Genomic DNA, 22,729 nt, shown 5'->3' on the forward strand with positions numbered 1-22,729 from the left:
AGTAGCATTTCTGGCGTGGTGTCGTGATCGATGTTGTATATCACCCCTTTGCACGAGTTATCGGGGGATATTCCGTATGATGCAATATCATATGTTGTTGCACCAATGGTAATTTTCTGCATCTTGCTTAGTGCTGAGGCCGTAGCTTCTGAGGCAGTGCTCAGAACAAGGATGTTTTGGTCTTCGTTGATGCGTATTTTGAATCCGGTGTAGCCGATTTGTAGCTTTGCGTCGTTTGTGATGGCGTCTACTAACTTCCCTGGGCTCACCTTGTTGAGCTGCAGGCCGTTCCCTGGACGAACCGCCAACTTGTAATCGTCGGCAGGTAGGGGCGGTTGTCGGGGCTTGCGCATCACCGGTCGGCTTTGGCGGAGAACGGGCTTCGGTGGTGTTTGGGATAGTTGGGGCGTGGTCGAGCGTGTCTGCAGCCGACGACGACGGGCACGACTGGTAACATTGATCCATGGCTCACTGTCTTCGTTCTCCTCAGCGGCCGGAAGAAGTCCTTGCAATTCTCAAATTTCCATGTCCTCATCCTCCAAGGCCTCGGTGGACGATTGGTGGGTTTTGTCGGCGTCGGTATTGCGCAACGCGTTCGCCATCTGCAGCGGTGCGGCGGCCGAAGCCTATAGCGTAGTGGGTTTAGCGGGGCGGCCCCGCTTCGAAACTTGATGTGACCGTAAAATGCAAAATATAGCACTTACACCCTCAAGTTCGGTGTCGACGTGCTCTGGCTGACTTCAGACACACGATGATTACGTAGAATGTGGAGGCCGGGGTGATTTCGCCGGAAATGTGGCTTCTGAGCGGAGCAGATGTAGAGCCCATCCGACCCGTCGCCGCACTTCGTCGTCCTCCTATATCTTGTCGATGAAGATTCGCAATTGGATATTACAGAGATAAAAGCGGTGTATGCCGACTCAGCACTATTCATTAACGTGACACAAGACCAATCAGAATTAGATACCATTTCTTTAAATTTGTCGCGATCAAACTTATTTTTAACAAAGCTTGCGCTAATAGTGCGAGGACTGTTCTCAAAGCAAAGTGAAACTGGGAAATGATCTGTAATATTGATTTGAAGAATGAATGCGGAGGGAGAATGAAGAAGGTTCGAAAGCGCATGGTAAATAAGTGTTCCCAAACCATTGTCAGTGCAACGGGTGGGAAGGGAGAGAAGAAATTTCAAGACCATAACCTTGGAAACAGCTGACACACTGAGTTAGATAAGAGGAGGATGCTTCAAGTAAATTAATGTTAATATCACCCAAGATGATAGCGGACTTTTCTTTCATTTGAAAGAAGGTCAAGAATAGTGTCAAGTGCTTCACAAAAAGCAGGAATTGGTGAACGTGGTGATCGATAAATGGCACCAAAGACAATATTATTATCAATGCCTATTACAGAGTGGTCAACCTCAATCCACACAGACTCACAATCACAGACATTTAAGTGAAGATCAAGCCTACGCTTGTATTTAATGTCGGACCGAATAAACATGGCTGAGCCACCATGTTGTGATGAAAAGCTATTGCAATATTCTGCATTGTATGACAGGAAACCATAAAGATTTTTATCGAAATCACTCAACCATGTCTCAGAAACACATATAATTGAGAAAGAATGAAGACAAGAAGATAATAGTATCTGATAATCGCGAAAATGTTTGTGAAGATTGCGTGAATTGAAATGAATCACTGAATGATGCTTATGCGAAGAGTAGGATTGGACATCGTTAACGGAAATGTACTACATGTGATCAGATCAGAATACGAGGAACCGAGGAAAGAAAAAAAAACGAGAAAACCTGGTCAATATAACCAAAAATCGCAAGGTCCGAGTCACTCTTTATGCGAAAAACTTTGCTGTCGGTATATTGCCTCGCCTTGATGACGCAGTCATCAGTCCAAAAAAAAGCCACTTTTTTTTCTTTCTTCAGTTGCAAGGCCTTGCTGAATAATTGCTTACTCTGTGTAGTGAGGTGGTCATTGACGAAAACAGCTTTGCCTCGTGCTTTGCCGAATCCAATGTCACTAGTGTTCAGGCGTGCCTTTCGGGCTCTGCCTATGAACTCAGTTTTCAAGGATCGAGAGTGAAATCGGACAAGCAAGTGCTTTGTATCAGAAGCAGATGGAACACGATGAATGACATCAATGCCATTAGCAGAAACAGGACATTCTATTTTAGAGGCAATAGTTTGAAGAATTGTCATGCAGTCTTCACCCTGGGTACACGGAACGCCTTTGATTTCGAAGTTTTTTTTTCGCGAGTACTGTTCCATGTCACCAATTCGTCTTTCCAAAGATTCGTTGTGCGCGATTAGGGATTTGTTCATTGCAGTTAGTTCTTCCTTTTCTGTTTTGAGGGATTCAACAGTCCTGTTACGAAAATCAAGACTGCTTGTTAGTCCCTCTATCTCGTCCTTTAGACCTTTAATGATCAAGGAAGGTTGGGAATCTAGCTTGGATACTACAGTTGTCGTTATCTTGTCAAGCAAGTTATCAAGTTTGTCTTTGAATGTACTTTCTAGCTGTTCCACGCGTTTGGACAGTTCAGTGACAGTCGGCATGATTGAAAGACAACACCGGAGGCAGCAGCAGCAGCAGCAGTGGCAATAAATTATTAACAAAATGAATAGCAATATACAAAGAGGGAAAATGTGCACGAACCTGTGAAGCCGCGACGGAAGATTCAAGCATGCACACACTGCTACACCGCCACTGGTGCTGCTGAATGAAGTTGAGTGGTCCGTAGGACGTTTATATAGCCAAGCTGCTGGCGACCAGGCGCAGGCGCAGATCCGAGGGCAGCAGTGAGCTGTCAGAATCACGCCAGGAGCCCGATGACGCACGCTGCTGGCGATTAGGCCGGTTACTTGCACGTGCAGGGTCGCGAGGAGGTGCTGAAGAGTAGTTTAGGCAGGCCGATAGCGCAAACCTGTGAAGCCGAGACGGAAGAGTCAAGCATGCACACACTGCTACACCGCCACTGTTGCTGCTTCATTGTTATTCAAGTAAAAATTGGGAAACTCAAGTGCGAAATAGTCGCTATTGTTCTCGTAGATTCAGCATATCGGAGAGTTCAAGCCTGGTGTGTTTTTTGTGACTGCGACAAAAATAACCAAAAGATAAAAGGTTCTTATCGGGTTTACCATTGTATGTTTTTAATGATGCTGAATATGCAATAGAACTATCAAAACTGACTCTATCACACAGAATTAGTGGAAGCCGGAAAGGGTCGGCTAGTAACGCTAATGTTGTTTTTAGAAGTAGCTTGACATATAGTTTAAGTGTGGGTGGATTTACTGATGAGTAAATTTCACGCTTTTGAATTCCCAAAGGCGCCAAGATATAACGGGACGGTCCATAGATTCATGTTGGTTGTGAATGTAGTTGTCTGTACCTGTAAGATGCATCATTCTTCTAGCCTAGATCTGGAGTCACATGAGAAGCTTTTCGCGCGGAAAATACATCCGTTCTTCATTAAAGCCCTGTTCTTATTCATTTTGACATGCTGCAAGAACAAAAATACCGTTTCAGTAGTGCCACCAGTGCGCTCGGGCTGGTAGGCCTGCGAATATTATTAAAATTATGTGTTAAACTTGCAACTATTTGTTATAGTGGAAGGACTTCCGAGAAAAAAAAATGCGTCAGAACCCATACCGTAATGACTATCGACGGTTATGCTACCGGTAATTACCGGTAATGCTACCGGTAACCGACGGTAATTCAATCACTAAATTTCACTGAATGTGTCATTCCAGCACCGATGTTTTTTTACACAGAGCGGTTTTTGGATTCCAGCTCTGAGGAAACACCTTCGATCATGTTCTTCGCGACCTCTCTCTCTGTCCTCACAATTGCCATTTTGCTCCCCTTTCTTTCGGTGTCCTAGCCCAAAATGGCTCGCTAGAGGCATGTGCCTTAACCCACCCTTACTGTCCTTTTAAAATTGAACGTCTTTTTTCTCTCTCTATAGCTTTGCCCGCAGAGATGAGCTTGGTCCCCGATTATCAAGGCGTGTCGTCAGATCTCATGCCCTGCTAGAAAAATGCAGCCAGTTCCACGAAGTGCAATTTGTCGAAACAGCGGCGCTGTGGTCGTCTTGTTTCTGCGATTGTCGTGTATGTTTCTTTTTTTTCGCTTTTTCTTTCTTTTTCGATTAGCCAAGATTTCTTAACTATATCCACGTTGAAGTCCCTAACGAGGATGAATAGAGTGCCTCTATAGCACTCGGATTCAAACCAAGTTAATGAGTTAATGAATCAACTATGAACTCTTTTGCGCCGTTTACCTCAAGACCGGGAGCTAAGCGGACGCCCAGGGGCGTCCATCGTGCGAAGAGCGCGCGTCGCAAACAGCTGCTATTATACTGCGGCGCCTCTCCTCCTCTCCTCCCGGCGAACGGGTCACGTGACCTCTCCGGCTCTGCCGCTGCGTGACGGCGCCGTCATCGACGGCACACAAGAATAGCTCCGCTGTTAAAACCACAGCGATATTTCTTTCCTGGGACAGCTAGTTGCGGATTTTCCCATGCCAGATTGGCCAAAATGTTGCTTAGTGCTGTCTGGAGCCAACTAGTAGTGTATTAAATGAAAATTACGGGGTTTTACATGCCAAACCATGATCTGATTATGAGGCACGCCGTAGTGGGGGACTCTGGAAATTCGGACCACCTGGGTTTCTTTAACTTGCACCTAAATCTAAGTACACGGGTGTTTTCGCATTTCGCCCCCATCGAAATGCGGCCGCCGTGGCCGGGATTCGATCCCGCGAGCTCGTACTCAACAACCCAACACCATAAGGAAGGAAAGAGTGGCGAAGGAAAGGCAGGGAGATTAACCAGTTCAGCACAAACGCTATGCTACCCTACACATGGGAGCGGGATGAGGGGGAATGAAAGATGGGGAGGAGAGAGAGAGAGCACATAACACCGCACACTCATCGTCAGTCACAGTCCGTCACTGTTGCTTAGTACGTGACATCACTGTCACAACCGCTTGTCCAAGCCCGTTTCCTTTAAAAACCTAAGTAGTCCCTTCGTCGCCTTCGGCTGCGATGTCTTCTGTCGACGACACGTGAGAATCATTTCAATTGACATTGGTCGATTGTCCAGGTGTGCTAGAACAGACGCCAGGGACTGTCTCGGAACCAACACCATAGCCAGTGAGCAACCACGGCGGGTGACTAGTAGTGTATCGTGAACGTTACGTGCTTTCAGATGATGTCTGCATAGCTGCGTACAAGGTGACGTGAACACCACGTGACAACTTGTTCTCGAGGAATTTAATCATACGACTGAATAATGAAACATAATTATGGGGTTGTACGTGCCAAAAGCGCTGTATTATTTTGAGGCATGTCGTATTAGGGGACTGCGGTAACTTTGACCACCTGAGTATCTTTAACGCGTGCCCAGTGCACGGCACATGGGCATATCCGCATTTCGTCCTAACCGAAATGTGGACGCCGCAGCCGGGATTTGATCCCTCAATCTTGTGCTTAGCAGTGCAAAGCCATATAGCAGCTAAGCCACGATGGCGGGTCACAGAATAATAAACAGTGGAGCATTGCGCGCAGCGCCGGACCCTCATATGCAGTCGGGCTGCTCGGAGCCCTCATGAACAGTCGCCGCCAATGCGTATGCGCCGCAGTCAACGTGTATGTGCTTCCAACAGGCCAGTGGCTTTCTGAACATCGGGTATTGCCGCATTCCTAACATAAAGAAAATTCGCGTCCAGTGTGTGTTGGTGGGCGAACTCCACCATTGTCGTAACGAACCTTAAACGTTTCCGGTAGTAGACGTTTCTTAACCAATCGGTTCCTTTTAACAGCGGAGCTGTTTATGCCGAGCGTAATCTGTCTGTCGTAGACATAAACAACTCCGCGGAGCGATGTCGTCACCTCGCGTTGCCTAGTAACCGCCGGCGCAGAGGCGCGCTCGCTTCGCCCGACCAGCACCACCTAGATAGCACAAGGTCTACGCACTCCGATCCATGAAGTCATGCTACCTGGCCCGATTGCCATAGATTCTAATGGGGATGCTCCCGCGTAAGCCACTGTGATCTTGACGTCACGGCTTTCATCACGCTAGCCTTGCCAATGGCATAGATCAGAGTGCGTAGCCTGGGTTATCTAGGTGGTGTTGGCCCGACGCAGACACGGCTCCAACGAGCTCCCGCCAGCTGTGCACTGCTGCGCATGCGCCGTGACGTCATCCCGGCGCGTCTGCTCTCGCCGGCCGTACAATGTGCATAGCTTTCGCCCCACTTCCCCTACGACTGCGCCACCAGCTGCACACTACTGCGCATGCGCCGCGTGTCAGCCCTTACAAAAAAAATTGTTGAAAAGTTGTTGAAAAGTCATTGGTCAATGTCAACAAATGGCATTGAAAGCACATTGAGGCTTTGTTGAAACATTATTGAGGAAATTGTTGAGAGGTGTTGAAAATTGGCCCGCGACATTTTGTTGAAACATCATTGGGTCGTTTCAATTTGAGAAGTCATTGATGGATTGTTGAAACCATGTTGAATTCCAATATTGAAAGCCCATTGAAGAACTGTTGAAGATGTGTTGAATGTCAATATTGAAAACCTGTTGAGACATTGTTGAAATATGTTGAATGCCAATATTGAAACCCCATTGACATAATGTTGGAACTGTGTTGAACGTCAATATTGAAACCCCATTGAAATATTATTGGAGCAATATTGAATATCAATATTGAAACCCCATTGAGATATTATTGAAGCATTGTTGAACATCAATATTGAAACCCCATTGAAGTATTATTGGATGAGCATTAAACGTCAATATTGCTTGATGGAGGCAAAAGGTGCTACATATCCGAAACAGGACACAAGAGGAAGAACACAGACAACACACACGTTAAGCACCAAACGTGTGTGTTGTCTGAGTTCTTCCTCTTACGTGCGTGTTGTCTGAGTTCTTCCTCTTGTGTCCTGTTTCTGATGCACTATGCCTTTTGCCTCCATTATATTATACCAACAAGCCCAACGTGCAATGTTAGTCAATAATGCAACACCATTTAAATATTATTGGAGCAGTGCTGAACGTCACTATTGAAATCACTTGAGAGCGCACTGAAATATGCTGTTTGGTGAATAGTGTTGAAAACTGCACTAGACTTTTCTATAAATACCGCTGAGCTACGTTGAGTCTCATGGCATTACCATTGATGCCATCCATATTGATGTGGTCCTTGCATACTAGAGGACAGGGGCAAACTCAGGCACTTCTGTATTGAAGACCTGGGTCACCCAGGGATCAAAACCACTTTTAGATATAGCCTGTTATAAAACATGTTATAGAGCTGCTAGCAGAACCATTAAGCCAGTTTTCGAATTGGCTTAACACACAAAATCAATACTCCTTCACAAAATCAACAGCTCAAAATTGATGTGGACAAAAAGCATTTTTTCTAGCTGAATTGTTTATTGAAGCCAAACATTTGTTAACTGTACAGCCATGTGTGCATTGAGATCAAAAAATTCCTAACGCAATCTACAAACTGCCAGCAGCTTGATACAATAACGAAATTGAATACTGAGAGATGTAAAGTTTGCGTGGCCCTAAAGTAAAACATTTCTCAAAATTTAAATAAATAGAAAATAAATATTATACTAGCATTACAGTAAATACCGTTTAAAATGTACTTGATTTCTCTATTTGGTAGCCAGTAACTTAATAATCATGGCACAATCTGCATGAGCCCACTGACTCTTATTTATTGGTTAAATGGTGTGCCCATTTTACGAAACGTTATCTACCTCTGAAACGACATGGTAATTACAATAACTTGTGCCATGGGAGCAGTTTATTGTGCTGCATTGCCTGTTGCACGATCCAGTTGCGTTTTCTGCCATGATTACTAGGTTCCTGGGCAGGTCATTACATACCAAGCGAGTTATTCACTTTGACTACTTAAGATTTTTATCTGATACACAGTGGCCATTAGTTACCTGCTGGAAGACTTAAATGGAACTGGCATGAGGAAATTTTTTTTAATTTTTGAGTGCCGCAAAACAAGTTAGAATGAAAGAATTTGCAAGAAATCAGATTTCATGCATACATGAAAGAAAGCACATCGCTGCCTTGCCCGAGAACTGTTGTTGCACTCTGAATTTAAGCAAACTTTAACACTTAATTCTTACTGTTTTGAAATAGCAAAATAAACCATTACTACAAACAAATATTAATATGTAGTTTTCCTTAAACAGAACCACTCTGACAATAGCACAGATTCCACTTTCCGGTGTACGTATGAAACCTAATTTTCTGTAAAATTTCTCACTGGGCCTACTTTTACTTCATCAAACAAACTTGAAATGGTGTGCCGTCATGGAACAGTCTTGGCATGAAATGACCCGAGATACCTATGAAATAAAATTGCCAAGAAACACTAGCTTTTGTAGAAATATATTAAAGATTTACGTAAAAATGTACTAAAGTACAAAGCGCAACACTTGTGCAATTCATTATTAATCACAACACAGTACTTGTGTCTGAACCATCCAACCTGGGCTTTTCAGGTGACTAGAAACATCATAATAACAAAAAAAAATGTTGAGGGCTGCAAGTGCACAACACTTGAACTGTCCACAGACTTGAGCTCTTCTGGACACTTCAGGTCCCTTGCGAGAACTGAGGCCAGAGTGTTCTTAATGTAGGTCATGTTGGTCCCAGGAAACTTGCGACAGGGAAAGCCTGTAAAAAAAGGAAAAACAGCATGACGTTAAAGATCAATGTTCCACATGCAAAAGTGCGACATACAGTACGCCCTGTTATAATGAAACTGTTTCATTTGTTTTGTTTATTCCAAGTTTTCACGAGTTCAATTCTAGAGAATGACCAGCTTTCAAAGTGGAGTGGCACCGGAGGACTCCACTTAGTACAATATGCAGAAGGCAAACAGGAAAAGCCCACTGTGGCAGAATAACTTCATGAATATCCTTGATGTGAAAATGTGAACGTTGCTTGCTTAGGAACAAAATGGTGGAAAAAAGACTTCATACTGTTGGTGAAAACACTTAAAGGTAGACTACTGGCAACTAAAATTAGTTCTCTCAACAATCATAATCAAAATGTGCAGCACTTTATTGAACTTTTCCTTGCAGGAGTTGCTCCATATACGGTTATGCGGCCAGAATTGAGTGTGATATATCTGAATTTGTTTTACAAGCTCATATGCTACTGGAGTGCACTTCTCGCATCGTGATGACCATTCTTATGCCTCTCTACTGAAAACAAAATACTGCTTATAACGAGGATTTACTGCAGTTGCACGCCGACCTGGTTACATTAACACAAATAAATGCGAAGAAGAAATACGAAGAAATGCTCAGTCTTACAAGAGAAATATGCAAGTGGACTGGCTCTGCTAATCCTTTGAGGGTGACTGCCATGCATGTAGAGTGGTGGAAACAAATCGTGTGGTCACGACCATAAATATGAGGCGGCGAAAGAACATATAAATAAGCATACCTTTTAAGAATGAAGTGTCCCCAAGCATCACATTACAGATTCTGTAACCTTCTGCGACTTCTACAAAAATCCTGATTGTGCTGTTGCTCCTTGGCTTCTTCCAAAACTGATCTTTCTCTTTATTCTATGGTGCCCATCACTGCAGTAGTTTGGGAGTATTCACCTAGTTTAATGTTTTGTGAGTGTCATTACATTTAAAAAATGTGATTATGCTAGTTTGCCCTGCATGCTACAATAAACATGGTGTAAAACAGCGGACACTAAGAAACCTTTGTCACTTTGTGACGTAAAAAATTATTTACCCATTTTTTTTTCTGGAAAGGTCACTGAAGAACAATCCAGAATAAAAATATAACGCTTAAATTGGGGGATGTTTGCCGGAAAATATGTGATCCTCAAAGGGTTAAACATGAACACCTACAAAGCTCATTCAATCTTTGATAAATCTAAACCCATAGTACTTGAGCACTGGTTTATAATAACGCTGAAAACAGGCAAGTGCGTCCTTGAAGTAAGAAAGCAGGAGACATTTCCAACAATTTCAGAGTGGGAGCTGTGGACATGCCTCATGTTCTGTAAGAACCTTTATATAGTAGCTGCCAAGGGCCTATTGAGTACTGATCATTTTATGGGAACGTGAGGAAAAGTCAAATAAATACCTTTGTTTTTTCCACATCCTAGAATACAATGTGATAAATTGGATCTTAATTGGTTCAGTGCCTAGAATGAATGGACATTGATAAACAGCAATGTTGACAACGAATTTGGCAACTGTTCCTATTGTTGCTTTGATCGAAACTACCAAACAATTATGCCCCGTAACTTAAGCTCCCTCTGCTTAAAGGCTACTGTCTGCCACCACATGGACCTCCTTCAAGACAGGAGCAACTTTAATTCAGTGTGGTCTGTTGAAATAGGTGAAACCACTATGTTTTGCGTTACAGAATCTGGAGGGCCATATTGATTGCTGAAATTTGGTGGAAGTGCTGTCGCTCGAGTTGAGCAGTAACTGCACTTGAGCATAGCTTCTCCACAATTCCTATATTATAACAACACTTTCAGGCTACTTAAGCACACCCGCTATAGCACCAGATTGGTAGCAAGCTTCACAGATTGGTACTACAGATTGGTAGTTGCTTCATTCCAACTGTTCATTGCAATGACAGTCAAGTAGTGCAACTAATGCGCAAATACACCTAACTTTGTCAGTTGGAGCCACCAATCACTTCTGGCAGTTAAGGCTGCTTTTAAAATTTAGCACTTTAGTATGGAGGCGTTAGAGACTTGAGATCAAATGAACATTCATTCCAAATAGTAGGCTATTGTAGCACGTAGTTGCAGACACAGGCTACTTGAAAGTCATTTGTTGTGCTAATAGCAAGCTGGTAATTCCAAGTACAAAATGTGAAGGCAAAAATGCAATGGGTAAAAGGATGTACGGTACTTGCCTATAACAGCGTTGACCCTGATAAGGCCAAGAGCCTCTTTTTGCCTATTGGTGGTGTTGTTTCCGAGAAGTGAGTGGCCCATGAGGTTCTCTGTGAACACATGGTGAATCAAGGCCCTTGCAAACTTGCCTGGTCCACCATGGCAAGCTGTGCCAGGATCATCTGAATGAGCACTTCTCCAACCTATGTGAAACGGCACGTTTAGGTAAATAATATTAGTGAGGTAGTTTAACGATTATTTACACAACAGCCACACTCCGAATAAATCACAGAAATACTGTCTGCTCCAGAACTAAAATGTCAACTAATGTCACTAATAAAAACAACTAAAACTAATGTCATAGCTTGTTATGCTGTTAGGATGCCATGTGCTTCAGAAAAACAAGGATTCACCCAGTACAAAATAAAATAGTAAGTAAACCAAAGCATTGAAAACTTTAATGCAAGTAGCATGTTTAGGATACTTCACATACTTTCAGGTGTCTGTCTAACTATTTTCCAGCCAATGTGTGTCACTTGGTGGTCAATGGCCTAATGGGTAGGGCTGCTATGTAGACGGGAAGTGGGTTAATAACCATCTGATGGACCTGCTTGGATCTCTGGGTATGTGACTCAGAGTATGTGTCATTCTTCAATGAACTTCTTTCACGCCATCGTGGGTAACTGCTGCTTGTGTTGGCAAGCAGCAGTAGCAAGCAGCTCAAACAGGAAGATAACTGTCGACGTTAATGCGATTACCACTACACATCAGATTCGCTTGCTGTGTCCCAGACCTACTCAGCTGAATGTGTACATAAGACACAAAGACAGGGTGTGCCAACTGCCCACCTCATCAAATAAATGAATCGACTCGCAAATCAAAGGTTATGCAAAATCGCAAAGGAGACACTTAATGCTACCATTTTTACTAAATCTTAAGGAGAATACCTCCCAGCAATACATTCTCCTGGCAACAGTGCATTTGATCATGGTGACGCTAGACGATGAATGGCCAAAGAATTCACCTTTCGCATTCCGGCTGTGGCGTCTCCAGGCTCATTTTGATTCTGAAAACAGATGTCAGTTTTAAAATGTGACGCCACGATAACTCAAAAGCAGCAATCAAAACATCTACATGGACGATTAAGCCGACATAAATGGATGGATATAAATGACTGATTGAAAACATTAAAGCATGGCTGCTCTTGCCACTGGCAGTGTGAGGTGAGCAAATAATTTATTTTTAATTTCTCTCCTAAATTTTAAAATTATTTTGCTCATCTACTGCATGAACTGTTGCGGCCACATCTTAAAGGTAGCTCGTTCATATAAAACCAGTGTTGCATTTTTTACTCCCCGTCTAACTGCTGCTACTGCAGTTTGCTTACTCTCTAAGTATTCCACAGAACTGCTCCACCAACAAACCATTGTTCCAAGCTTATGGCAAAGCGTCATTTAGATCACAAGATACGCTCCCCTTTAACTCTCTCTCCTCTTTAGTGTGTGAATTCAAAGCAAAAATAACTTATTGACATAGCTGTCTGCTTCTATCTCATAAAAAGCCTTGCTAATTTTTGACATTTGTCGATAACGCTTACATGCATCTGGGAGCACAGTGGGACGACACGGCTAATATGCGCAAGCATCTCGTTCCTTTACTGATTTTCGAACTTAGTTATATCAATCAGTTACTGAAGGGCCAAAGGCTGAAACTTCACACGATGACATTATTTTGAATGTTTCATCCTACTAAAGCAGAACATAGCATCCCACAGAATCTGCCTTTTCCGTGAATATAGAGCGCCTACGCGAAGGCGTTAGCGCGAAGTACTCGATGGCGTCGAAGGGAGATAATGGTTAAAAAAAAAGTTCACCGCGCGCGTACCGGCGGAAAACAAACCACACATAACCTGATGATTTCACAGCATTCACTGGCATCAGCCCTTTTTTATCTCACCTATCAAATAGAATCACATATACGCCATTGCAATTTTTTATTATTATCGCACCACAGCGCGTGTCTACCGCACGGCGTGTCAGCGGACTCTGGGCACTCGATCCTGAAGCGAACAGCGCAGCAGAATACATTAGAACGGCAGAACGCCCCGCGCATATTTTCGACGATCCCGACACGCCATGTAGTAGATGCACGTCAATGGACGGCGTTGCGTGAACGAAATATACTTGATTACAGTACAGTTCGGATTATTTCACGTCGCATTGTTTCCACGAAAACGGCAAAGCACGAGCGCTCATTAATAAGGCTAATTTCAATCGGTGCTGGAACACCGTACCAAACATCGTGGCGCGCACAACATGCCCTGTTTTAGCTGGCTCCACATAGCTGCCCACCAAAACGGCAGAGCACGAGCGCTCATTGATAAGGCTAATTTCAATCGGTGCTGGAACGCCGTACCAAAAATCGTGGCGCGCACAACCACGGCCGGGATCGACTGGCGCGCGCGTTCGCAAGAAGCGAGCGTGCGCGCCAGTCGAGCCCGGCCGTGACACAACATGCCCTGTTTTAGCTGGCTCCACATAGCTGCTTTACGTCGCCGCAAGCGCGCTGTGAAGTTAAATCAGGACAAAACTCCATGCTCAATATCACAAATCTAGTGCTGCACAACCAATTCTCGCAACGGAAGGATAGTACTAGTAATGAAAACGAGCACAGAGGCGCGTGGAAGACACGCACGGGCTCTGTACGCACGTTTGCTGATAGCGTGAGCAAGTGGAATTCGAAACACCCACTCACCTTCGATGTGGCTGAGTCGGAGGCGATCATGGTGATCTTCGAGGCAACGTGTAGCCCATTAAGACCGAGCAATAAGTTGTAATATACCAAAGATGTCACAGCGAGGCAAAGGGCACAGAAAACGCAGCAAACTCATCACGCAACCCGCACACATACGCCGCACGCACAAAGTTCTGGAATCCGCCAGAGTCAACAGCGCAAGCGCGCATTCACACAACAACGCGCATACAAATCCACGCTTTCATAGATACAAATTGCCATATTAATTAACAAATCTTGAAATATAATGGTATTACTTAACAATTTCTGTGTTTTGCAAAAGTGTGAAAGTTTTCTGCTTAGCTTCCTTGAGGAACTATTTTCTTTATCGCGGTAACGCAGTGCGCCGGCCGGTCACGTACGGAGCGCGCGGGAAATAGTGCAAAATTCAAACGTCGCAAATGTCGCGCCCTGTGTGCGCGCACAGTTTTAGTCGTTTGTATTAAAAAGAAATGTTTACTTTAATACGTGAAGCAACCGGCGCGAAATGAACTACGGACCAGCAACGTACACAATTGTCTCTGTTCGTGCTTGTTAGTTTGACATCATGACGAACGGTAGACAGCATGCCGTCCCATTGATTAAACATTTGTACCTGTGCTTCTGCGCTACGATTTGCTACCGGCAAAGTATAACAACGTAGATTGTGCGTGGTGGCCAAACAGTTTCCCAGCACACTGGCCAGCACCCCGTCTCTACGTGTTACAGAATAGACCTAGGCTTTCATGTAAAATATGGACACCACGTCGCAGAGATCACCCAAACTTGTTTCATTTTATTGTGCGCTAAGGGCTAACAACTAAACAAAACGCACTCTTTAAAAAACATATTTATTTATTATGCTTACATACTACTTTTCCCACCATCTTGCCCATATTTAACATGGAGGCAAGGCCGTTTTCTGACACAGACAGGGCACTGGCCACTTACAATAGAAGTCGATGGGAATCCAGGAGGTGCCCAATCATCGGTCATTGGTCACTGCTGTTGGGACGTTTGTCTTGTGCTCCAATTTTGTCTATATATATATATATATATATATATATACATACAGGGTGGTCATTTTTAAGCCTTACGGAATTTTTAGAAATCGCCTGTGGCAGGTAGCATAATTCTTATCATTGTGCTGGGTTAATCGATGAGGCGGACATTAGTAGCACGAGCAATCGAAACATACATTCAACTAATTAACAAGAAATCACTAATTAACTTCTTATTTTATTACTTTACGACACATATTGCGATTTACGAATTTGAGCCCGTGAGCTTGTCAGGCGTATCCACTTGGAATGAATTTCCAGAGTGACACCAGTTTGGAGATATGCGCCATCAAACTCGCCGTAAAAATGCACTGAATTTGTTACCAAAATGCTGTTTTATACATTGAAGCGCAAAAGTAACTAAAACGCCCTTGTATTTCGTCCCACACTTTGGGCAATAATATCTCGAAACTAGTGTTATACTGGCAATTCATTTTAGGTGGATGCGTCTTGCAAACTCACCGGCTACAATTCATATATTGCAATATGTGTCGCAAAATAATTAACTAAGAAGTTCATTAGTCATTTTTGTTAATTATTAGAATATTAGTTTCAATTTCTTGTGTTACTAATGTCCGTTTCTTCGAATAACCAAGCTAAGTGATAAGAATTATGCTACCTGCTACAAGCGATTTTTAAAAATTTTCGTAAAGCCTATAATTTTGAACACCCAGTATATATAGAGGGTGTCCCAACTTTCTTGCACCGACACTTAAATATAGGCAAGTGCCACGTAGCTGGACAGAACCAAGGTAATGTTGTTTGCCGTCGCTTACAGATACTCACTTTTTTCATTAGATAAATAATTGGATAATCATTAAAATTAATAATTATTATTCAATTAATAATAAATAATTAGCTTCTCAGATATTATATTTAGCTGAAAAGTGTCAATCAGAAAATTATAGAGCAACAGGAAAAACTCCCTATACAGCTTTCTGTTGCCCAATACGTGGTACATAAAAGTATTTTTCCGAGCGTGAAAGAAGCCCGCGGATACACGCATAGTGCCTCGAGCGGCTAGTTGTGCGGCAATTCTGCGTGTATTCGCGGGCTTCTTTCACGCTCGGAAAAAAAAAGAAAAGAAAAAAAAATCAATTTTAAGTTGCACGTATTGAGCAATAGAAAGCTGTATCGGGAGTTTTTAGTGGCGGGAGCGTCGAGTGCCATTTGTTCTTTGGACAATACTTCCGGTTCACCTCCTGAGATGATCAAGAGGTGAAAATAAATCGAAAAAAATAGTACAGTACAAAATTCACGAATTTCATTATAGATATGATATCGGAGCATACGTTTAGCTATAAGTTGAGTTACTGAAGTGTCTGGAATAATTAGAATTAATTAGCTGAGACGACCGGGGATACAATCCAAGTAAATCAGAAAAATAGAAAAAAAAATGGTTCAGTTCAGAATTCATGACTTTCATTATAGATATGATATCAAAGCATAAGTTTTGTTGCAAGCTGACTTGCTGAAGTGTCTGGGATAATTATAACTAATTAGCTGAGACCACATTAAAAATAAATCAGGAAAAAAAGAAACAAAGTAGTACAGCGCAAAATCCATCGGTTTCTTTATAGACATGATATCAAAGGATAAGCTTAGTTCAAGTTGAGTTACTGAAGTGTCTGGAATAATTATAATTGATCAGAAATCACTTATTACTGCTTACCAAAGCACAGAACACAGACGCCGGGATGCGAGTGCCAAAAAGAAACACCTAAGTCAAAGTTTAAGGTTGCCTACTCTTTTAAGCATGAAATGCTTTTAGCTCCTGTTGTCGGCGATCTTCAAGTGACCTTGAGCGAAAAGCCAAAGGTGTTATCCGGGCAATCAAAACGAGAACATGCCGGCAAGTTGAAAATGAAATTTAGTCACCCGTAGGCACGAGTACAACTGTGGCATGGACGTAGAGTGCAATATAGCGTACCGTACATGCAATGCATTGTACTTGATATAAACAAAACATATGAGCAAACAAAATAGTAAATGGTGTCTGCTTGACACTAGCTTTGCCACACATCAAAAACCACTATGACACGTTGCGAGAACAAAACGAGATCATCCGAGCAACCAGTCAAACTTGAAAAAAGGCGGTCTCTGGCACCAACCCTTTACTACACATGTTAGTTACTCTCCAAACAAATTACAAAAAAATATTGCTTGCGAGTTCTTCCCAATGTTTCTTGACAATATCACTCAAGCTGTAACTTCTATTATGCTGAAGTTTTGTCATTTCCAATAGCGACGTTCAAAAGGCTGACAGATACAGGGGCAGATAAAGTGGGCCGATCCTGGAGGCAGTGCAGAAAGGGTCCAAGATCAATGGCACCCGTTTCATGTGGGCCGATCCTGGAGGCAGTGCAGAAAGGGTCCAAGCTCAATGGCACATATCCCCTGTGGGCACGGGGACCTGTAACGCTTCCTTGAACTGCCCTTGTCATATGTGGGTCCCAAGAGACAAAGTTAACAGCCCTTCCTCTGTCGAGAAAATGGAGTACTGACTATTGATATGTTGTTGGCATATTGTTGAGGAATTGCTGACACAATATCCTTTCAATAATGCCTCAATAGTTATTGAACGTACACAACAATACCTCAACAATAATGTTGTTGAGCGCTTCACAACAGTAAAGTCATTGACTAATTGTTGTTGACATATTGTTGAATAATGTTCAGTATTATTGAGAAGTGTTGAGCAATATTGACATTGAATATATATCTGAAAGCAAAGCTTGTCGCCGTAAGCATCTTACGTAAGCAAAGGCATATCTTACGTAAGCAAAGCTTGTCGTCCGATTCTAATAAGCGAAGCTTGTCATCCGATTCTAGCATGCTGATTCTAGCGTGACGGCTTCCGAAGCCCAGGCGAAACGTCAGAGAAGAGCCGCCGACCCTGAATTTAGGGCAATCGAAGCGGAACGCCTGCGGCAGCGTCGTCTTGCCTCAAGCTCCCCCAGTTACGACTCGAGAGATAGGCATTTGGTTCAAGTTATGTGACACTATATATATTTAGTGGTGATTAAGTGAACAATAAAACAATATATATGTGTAAAACACATACACGTCTACATGTGTGTGTTTCAGATATATATTTAATGTCAATATTGCTCAAAAATTCTCAATAGTACTCAACGTTATTCAACAATATGTCAACAACAATTAGTCAATGACTTTACTGTTGTGAAGCGCTCAACAACTTTATTGTTGAGGTATTGTTGTGTACGTTCAATAACTATTGAGACATTATTGAAAGGATATTGTGTCAACAATTCCTCAACAATATGCCAACAACATTTCAATAGTCATTTTTATAAGGGAGACGTGACGTCACGGTCAACCGTGCATGCGCTCCTTCGTTCCGTATGAAAGCCGGTGCCCGGCGGCGGTGCGCCAGACGTAGACATGGGGAGATCAAGGAAGGTTCTCACTGCCGAGGAAGAAGCCGCTTACCAAGAATTGTGGCGCGCTGCTAAGCGAGACTGCGCTCGCCGATTGGGCCTAGCACGGTTAGCCAAAGATGCCGCTGCAAAACGATGACGGCGAGCCGAAGGCCCCGAGTACGTCCAGCGTGAGAATGCTAGCGAACGGGAGAGTAAGCGTCGGCTCCTAGAAGATCCCGACGTGAGAGAAGCCGAAAACGAATGGTACCGTGCCTATAAGACCATGGGAGTCGCGAATGGCCGGTTCCAGCGTGAGTTTCTCTCTCTCGAGTTTGAACATCCGTGCCGTGTCTGCGACCGTCTGTGGTTCAACACGAACCCCTCTGCGCTGAGCTCGGTGCGTAGCTGCAACAAGCGTGCGCTCCCACTGCGAGTGCTTCGCGAGGCGTTCCCCGATGCCACGGACCACGAGGAAATGCTTGTATCTCGGAATTGCGTGAATCTCTACTGCGCGTATAACTTAGCATCACTTTGTAAAGCCTACCATCACTTGACATTACTTCGTATAAATTAGCATCACTTTGTAAAACTTACCATCATTTGACATCACTTCGTATAACCTAGCATCACTTCGCATTACTTTGTATAACTTAGCATCACTTCGTATAGCCAGGACCAACTAGTAGGTTACACTCGTCTGGTTCCCAGCTCATTAGCTGGGAACCAGACGAATGTAACCTGATGGAACCGATCAGCTCCGCTGTGTCTTTAGCCTTGCGTCTTTATTACCGTTACAGTCATTGCTGTTTTCGCAGATTCTTATGAGCCTCTTAGTTCACGGATCTCATCTGTGTTTTTTTTTCTTTTTTGGATACATGACGCAATCGCTAACTGACACGAGAATCGGGTTGTGATCACTTTTCTAGAGGAGTTTACCAGTCTCATCACCCGTTGATGCGGCTAACATTGAAGAAAGCTGAGAAAGCGGGAATGTAGCAAGAACGGTGCGTTCTACGAAGCACAAGCGCAGCAAAAATAACTCAACTCATTCAGGAATGCAGCACATATGAGCAAATGACTGAGGCGAAACAGTAGAAGCGTAGACAACCATGTAGAATAGACGGTCTACGAACAATGAAAGAGCGGCTACTCCTTTATGGTGCGAGCAAGAGCTTCTCCATACACACCTCCTTTTAATGCTATTATCATTCTTTCATGACTTCAGCCGTTCTGAGCTTATCTATCTATCTATCTTACGCCGACCCAGTGGCTTAAGTTTTGTCTATCTGCTTGGGCCACTAGGTCGTGATGGCGCCATAGTCGTTCCATCGGCGTCATTACAGCTGCATGTTCTGACTCCCGTCTGGCTGTCATCGTCTTGCCTCCTACCCCGACCCACTGACCCTCGTTCTCTAGTAGATTGGGCCACTAGGTCGTGGTCGTGATGTCGTCGCCATTCCAGCTTAGTTATCCGACTCTCGTCATTCCATCATTGCCACGCCATCGTCCTCCTCATAGAGTCGTCACGCATTCGTTGTCCCACCAATGTCTAGATGCGATCACAGTCGATCAATTGTCATTCCAACTTCGTGATTTGACTCTCATCATGACGCGTCGTCATCAGGCCTCCGACCCCGACCCAGTGGCCGAAGTTCTATAATAATTTGGGAAAATGTGTCTGATTGGGGGGTGGATGTGTTGCCGTCGTGGTCGTTGCAACGTCGTCATTTCTGCTTTCTCAGCCGAGTGTCGTCATGCCATCATCATCACGCTATCGTCGTCATAGAGTCGTCGTGCAGCTGTTGTCACAGCGACATCGTGGTGCCATCAAGATCGTTCCATTGTCGTCATTCTAACTTCGGCATCCGACTTTCGTCATACCATGGTATTCACACCATCGTCGTCACGCAGTCATTGTCAACTTTCTAAGACATACTTCAGTTTCACAGTTCCGCTCGGGAGATGGACAAAGTGGTGGTCGCGCGAACTAGTGGCACTGCGATCGCGTCTTTCGTCACTTCTGTCGCTTCTGGTTTCGCTTCTTTTTTTACTTTCATTTCGGTGGTGCTGCATTGTCTGTCGGTATATACTGCCGTCATATTAGAGAGATTTAGCTTGTCCGGTAATCGGGTAAACGCGTGCGGACCGGACGTTGGGGGCGTTTTGCCGGAACCGTAAACGTGAGCGGCCTGTATGGTGCTGTCACCTGATGCTGCAGAAATCAAACAGACAAAAAACAGGTAATGATGCAGTAACCAAGTGTATTCTACTTCTCTACTGGTGTAATGTTTCGGCGGCAACACGATTACGCCACTGTCGAACGTTTACACCAGCAGCGAAGTAGACTACACTTGTTACTGCAATATTAGCTGTTTTTTTCTGTTTGATTTGAGCGCCACCAGGTGGTAGCACCATACAGGCCACTCACGTTCGCGGTTCCAGCAAAACGCCCCAACGCCCGGTCCGCCCGCGTTTACCCGATTACCGGACAAGCTACACCTCTCTATTGGTGTTGTGTGATGGGGGGTGAATTTACCCGGTGAAAAGTTCCCCCCAGAAGAGCTGCGGCGTCTCCTAACAGCAAGCAGTTTCCTTTGCGCTCCTACTTTTGCTCACGGCTGCTGGAGCAGCCGTGAGCAAAGCTGGTTCTCACTATTTTTTTCGTACCGCGCCGACGGCAGATAGTTTTACATTTGGAAACACATGCTACGCCGAAATCAAGAATGCCTGACAGATAAGTCCAAAGTGTGTGAACGTCACGTTGAACTACGGTCGATATTTTATTGCGATAGCAATTATATGGACACTCCAAGCTGATTTCTGCCGTCGGCGTCGCCATCGCCGCGAGGTTCCGTATAGTGTCCAATGGCGATGAAATCGTCGCCGCGCGCCGTATGCTCTAAGAGCGCGAGGGACACGCGCTTTCCCGGGGATCGAATGCACGGCGGTGAGCAAACGCGACATCTTCCGTCGCCCGAAAGGCCGTGGAGGGATGGGAGTGAGGGAGGGGAGGCGACGTTTAGCTGCGGCACCAAATGCGTATTTATATAAAAACGTTTCGAGGTGAGAAGGTGGTAAAGACTTCCGACGCTGCTCGACGAGTGTCCCGTTCAGATCTCGTCGAAAACCTCCGACCCGCCCCCAGAGGCACCGGCAACAGTCGCCAAAGCCGCGGGCCTTCGGTGCGAACGCGCACAAAACGCCTACGGCGCCGACAACAGTTCTGTGCGTTGCTGGTGCTGCTGCATGTCCAAGTTTATACGGCCCATTAAACTACTATCCTTACTCCGTATAGCTCTGTACTAATTTGCTATCGCAATTGATGCTTCGCCTTTCGGGCGAAACTGCGATTTTTTAAACATTATTCTTGAAAAGAAAGATATATGGATACCTCGCCGGAAGTATAGACGCTGGTTCCCGGCGCGATACCTCGACCTAATTTTTCCCTGTCTTTATGAACAAATCTCGAGACCAAGAAATGTGATGCAAAAGCGAAATTCACGAAGAGAAGGAACTCGTGTGTCGACATGCATTTAGGCGGAAGCTTGCAGTGATGCACTTCAGGTTAAAACGAATTGTACTTCGAATATTGCTCTGCTTGCCTTCGAAAGATGCGCTACTGGCTATGACCAACAAGCTTACGACCATGACTTTGCCTTCTGTGCTCTGAAAGCTTGAATTTATTGAAGGCGACGCCACACAGCAGCGCTATGTGGATCGTTTTCCATGAGGCAGCTCGTAGGTGGGCGTCTTTTGAATTATGGATACTGCTGTCCTTGAAGAGTGTCGCACCTAATTTGCAGCAAGAAAGGCTACAACAAAATAAACAAAATGCTATTTCTATCGGCTATACTACCCTCAAAAGCTTAATTGAAATCATCCTTAGAGAAGCAGATGGCTTGAAAATTAGGCACGTGTGTGCGTCAAGCAAAAGTAAAACGGCGACATAGAAGAACATATGTGCACCACAAACAATGCAGTGCATAGTACTTATATAAGCAGTGTGTGAGCGTTATCTTTATCTGCAGAGGCAACTTCTTTCGAGCAAGCCTACGAACAAAACCTTTAAGCTACACCAGAAGCACGTATGGACAATATACAATATATGAAACAAAATGCCGGTGGCTTCAAATGTACGCGATTCTCGGCCCACACAAGCCTCTTCGCATATATATGAGGTGGTTAAAAACCAGTTATTGAGCTCGTACAGAATTATTAATTTATTTGTCACACGTTCGTGTGAATTCTGTTTCCGGTGATTTATGGGCACCCTGCACTGTTCAGAGGGCGCTACGACGTTTTCATTTTTCACCTCTGCGTCGCTGACACCTGCCGCTAGATAGGCGATCTAAATGATAAGCCATTTCAAACGATAGCGGTCATTTCGTCGCTCCCGCTTCGTCATTCGATCTTCGTCACTGCGTTGCCTTTATACAGTCGTCGTCATGCCACCATGCTTACGGGCGACCTTGAAAACCGAGTGGGACGATGTGGGAATTTGCCACATATAGCCGAAGCAACGAAAGTCTCAGAATAACCACTACACATGTTAAATAAACATGATTTCAGGAATACGGTGTGT

General features: G+C 44.2%; 2 protein-coding genes and 1 long non-coding RNA gene across 3 annotated transcripts in view; 2 read left to right on the forward strand and 1 right to left on the reverse strand.

The window, feature by feature from the left end:
• The window catches only part of LOC119444624 (sulfotransferase 1C2), a 284,396-nt gene that overhangs the window by 257,491 nt on the left and 4,176 nt on the right, over positions 1 to 22,729 (forward strand). The window lies entirely within an intron of this gene.
• The window catches only part of LOC119445635 (sulfotransferase 1C2A), a 346,853-nt gene that overhangs the window by 229,109 nt on the left and 95,015 nt on the right, over positions 1 to 22,729 (forward strand). The window lies entirely within an intron of this gene.
• On the reverse strand, positions 10,507 to 13,855 carry LOC125943915 (uncharacterized). The gene is made up of 3 exons (XR_007465988.1): positions 13,686 to 13,855; positions 11,956 to 11,997; positions 10,507 to 11,134 (listed from the first exon to the last, which is right to left on the reverse strand). It is a non-coding gene; the product is annotated as an uncharacterized LOC125943915 (long non-coding RNA).

The sequence above is a fragment of the Dermacentor silvarum genome, chromosome 3 (genome assembly GCF_013339745.2).
Source record: "Dermacentor silvarum isolate Dsil-2018 chromosome 3, BIME_Dsil_1.4, whole genome shotgun sequence".
Taxonomy (NCBI): Eukaryota; Metazoa; Arthropoda; class Arachnida; order Ixodida; family Ixodidae; genus Dermacentor; species Dermacentor silvarum.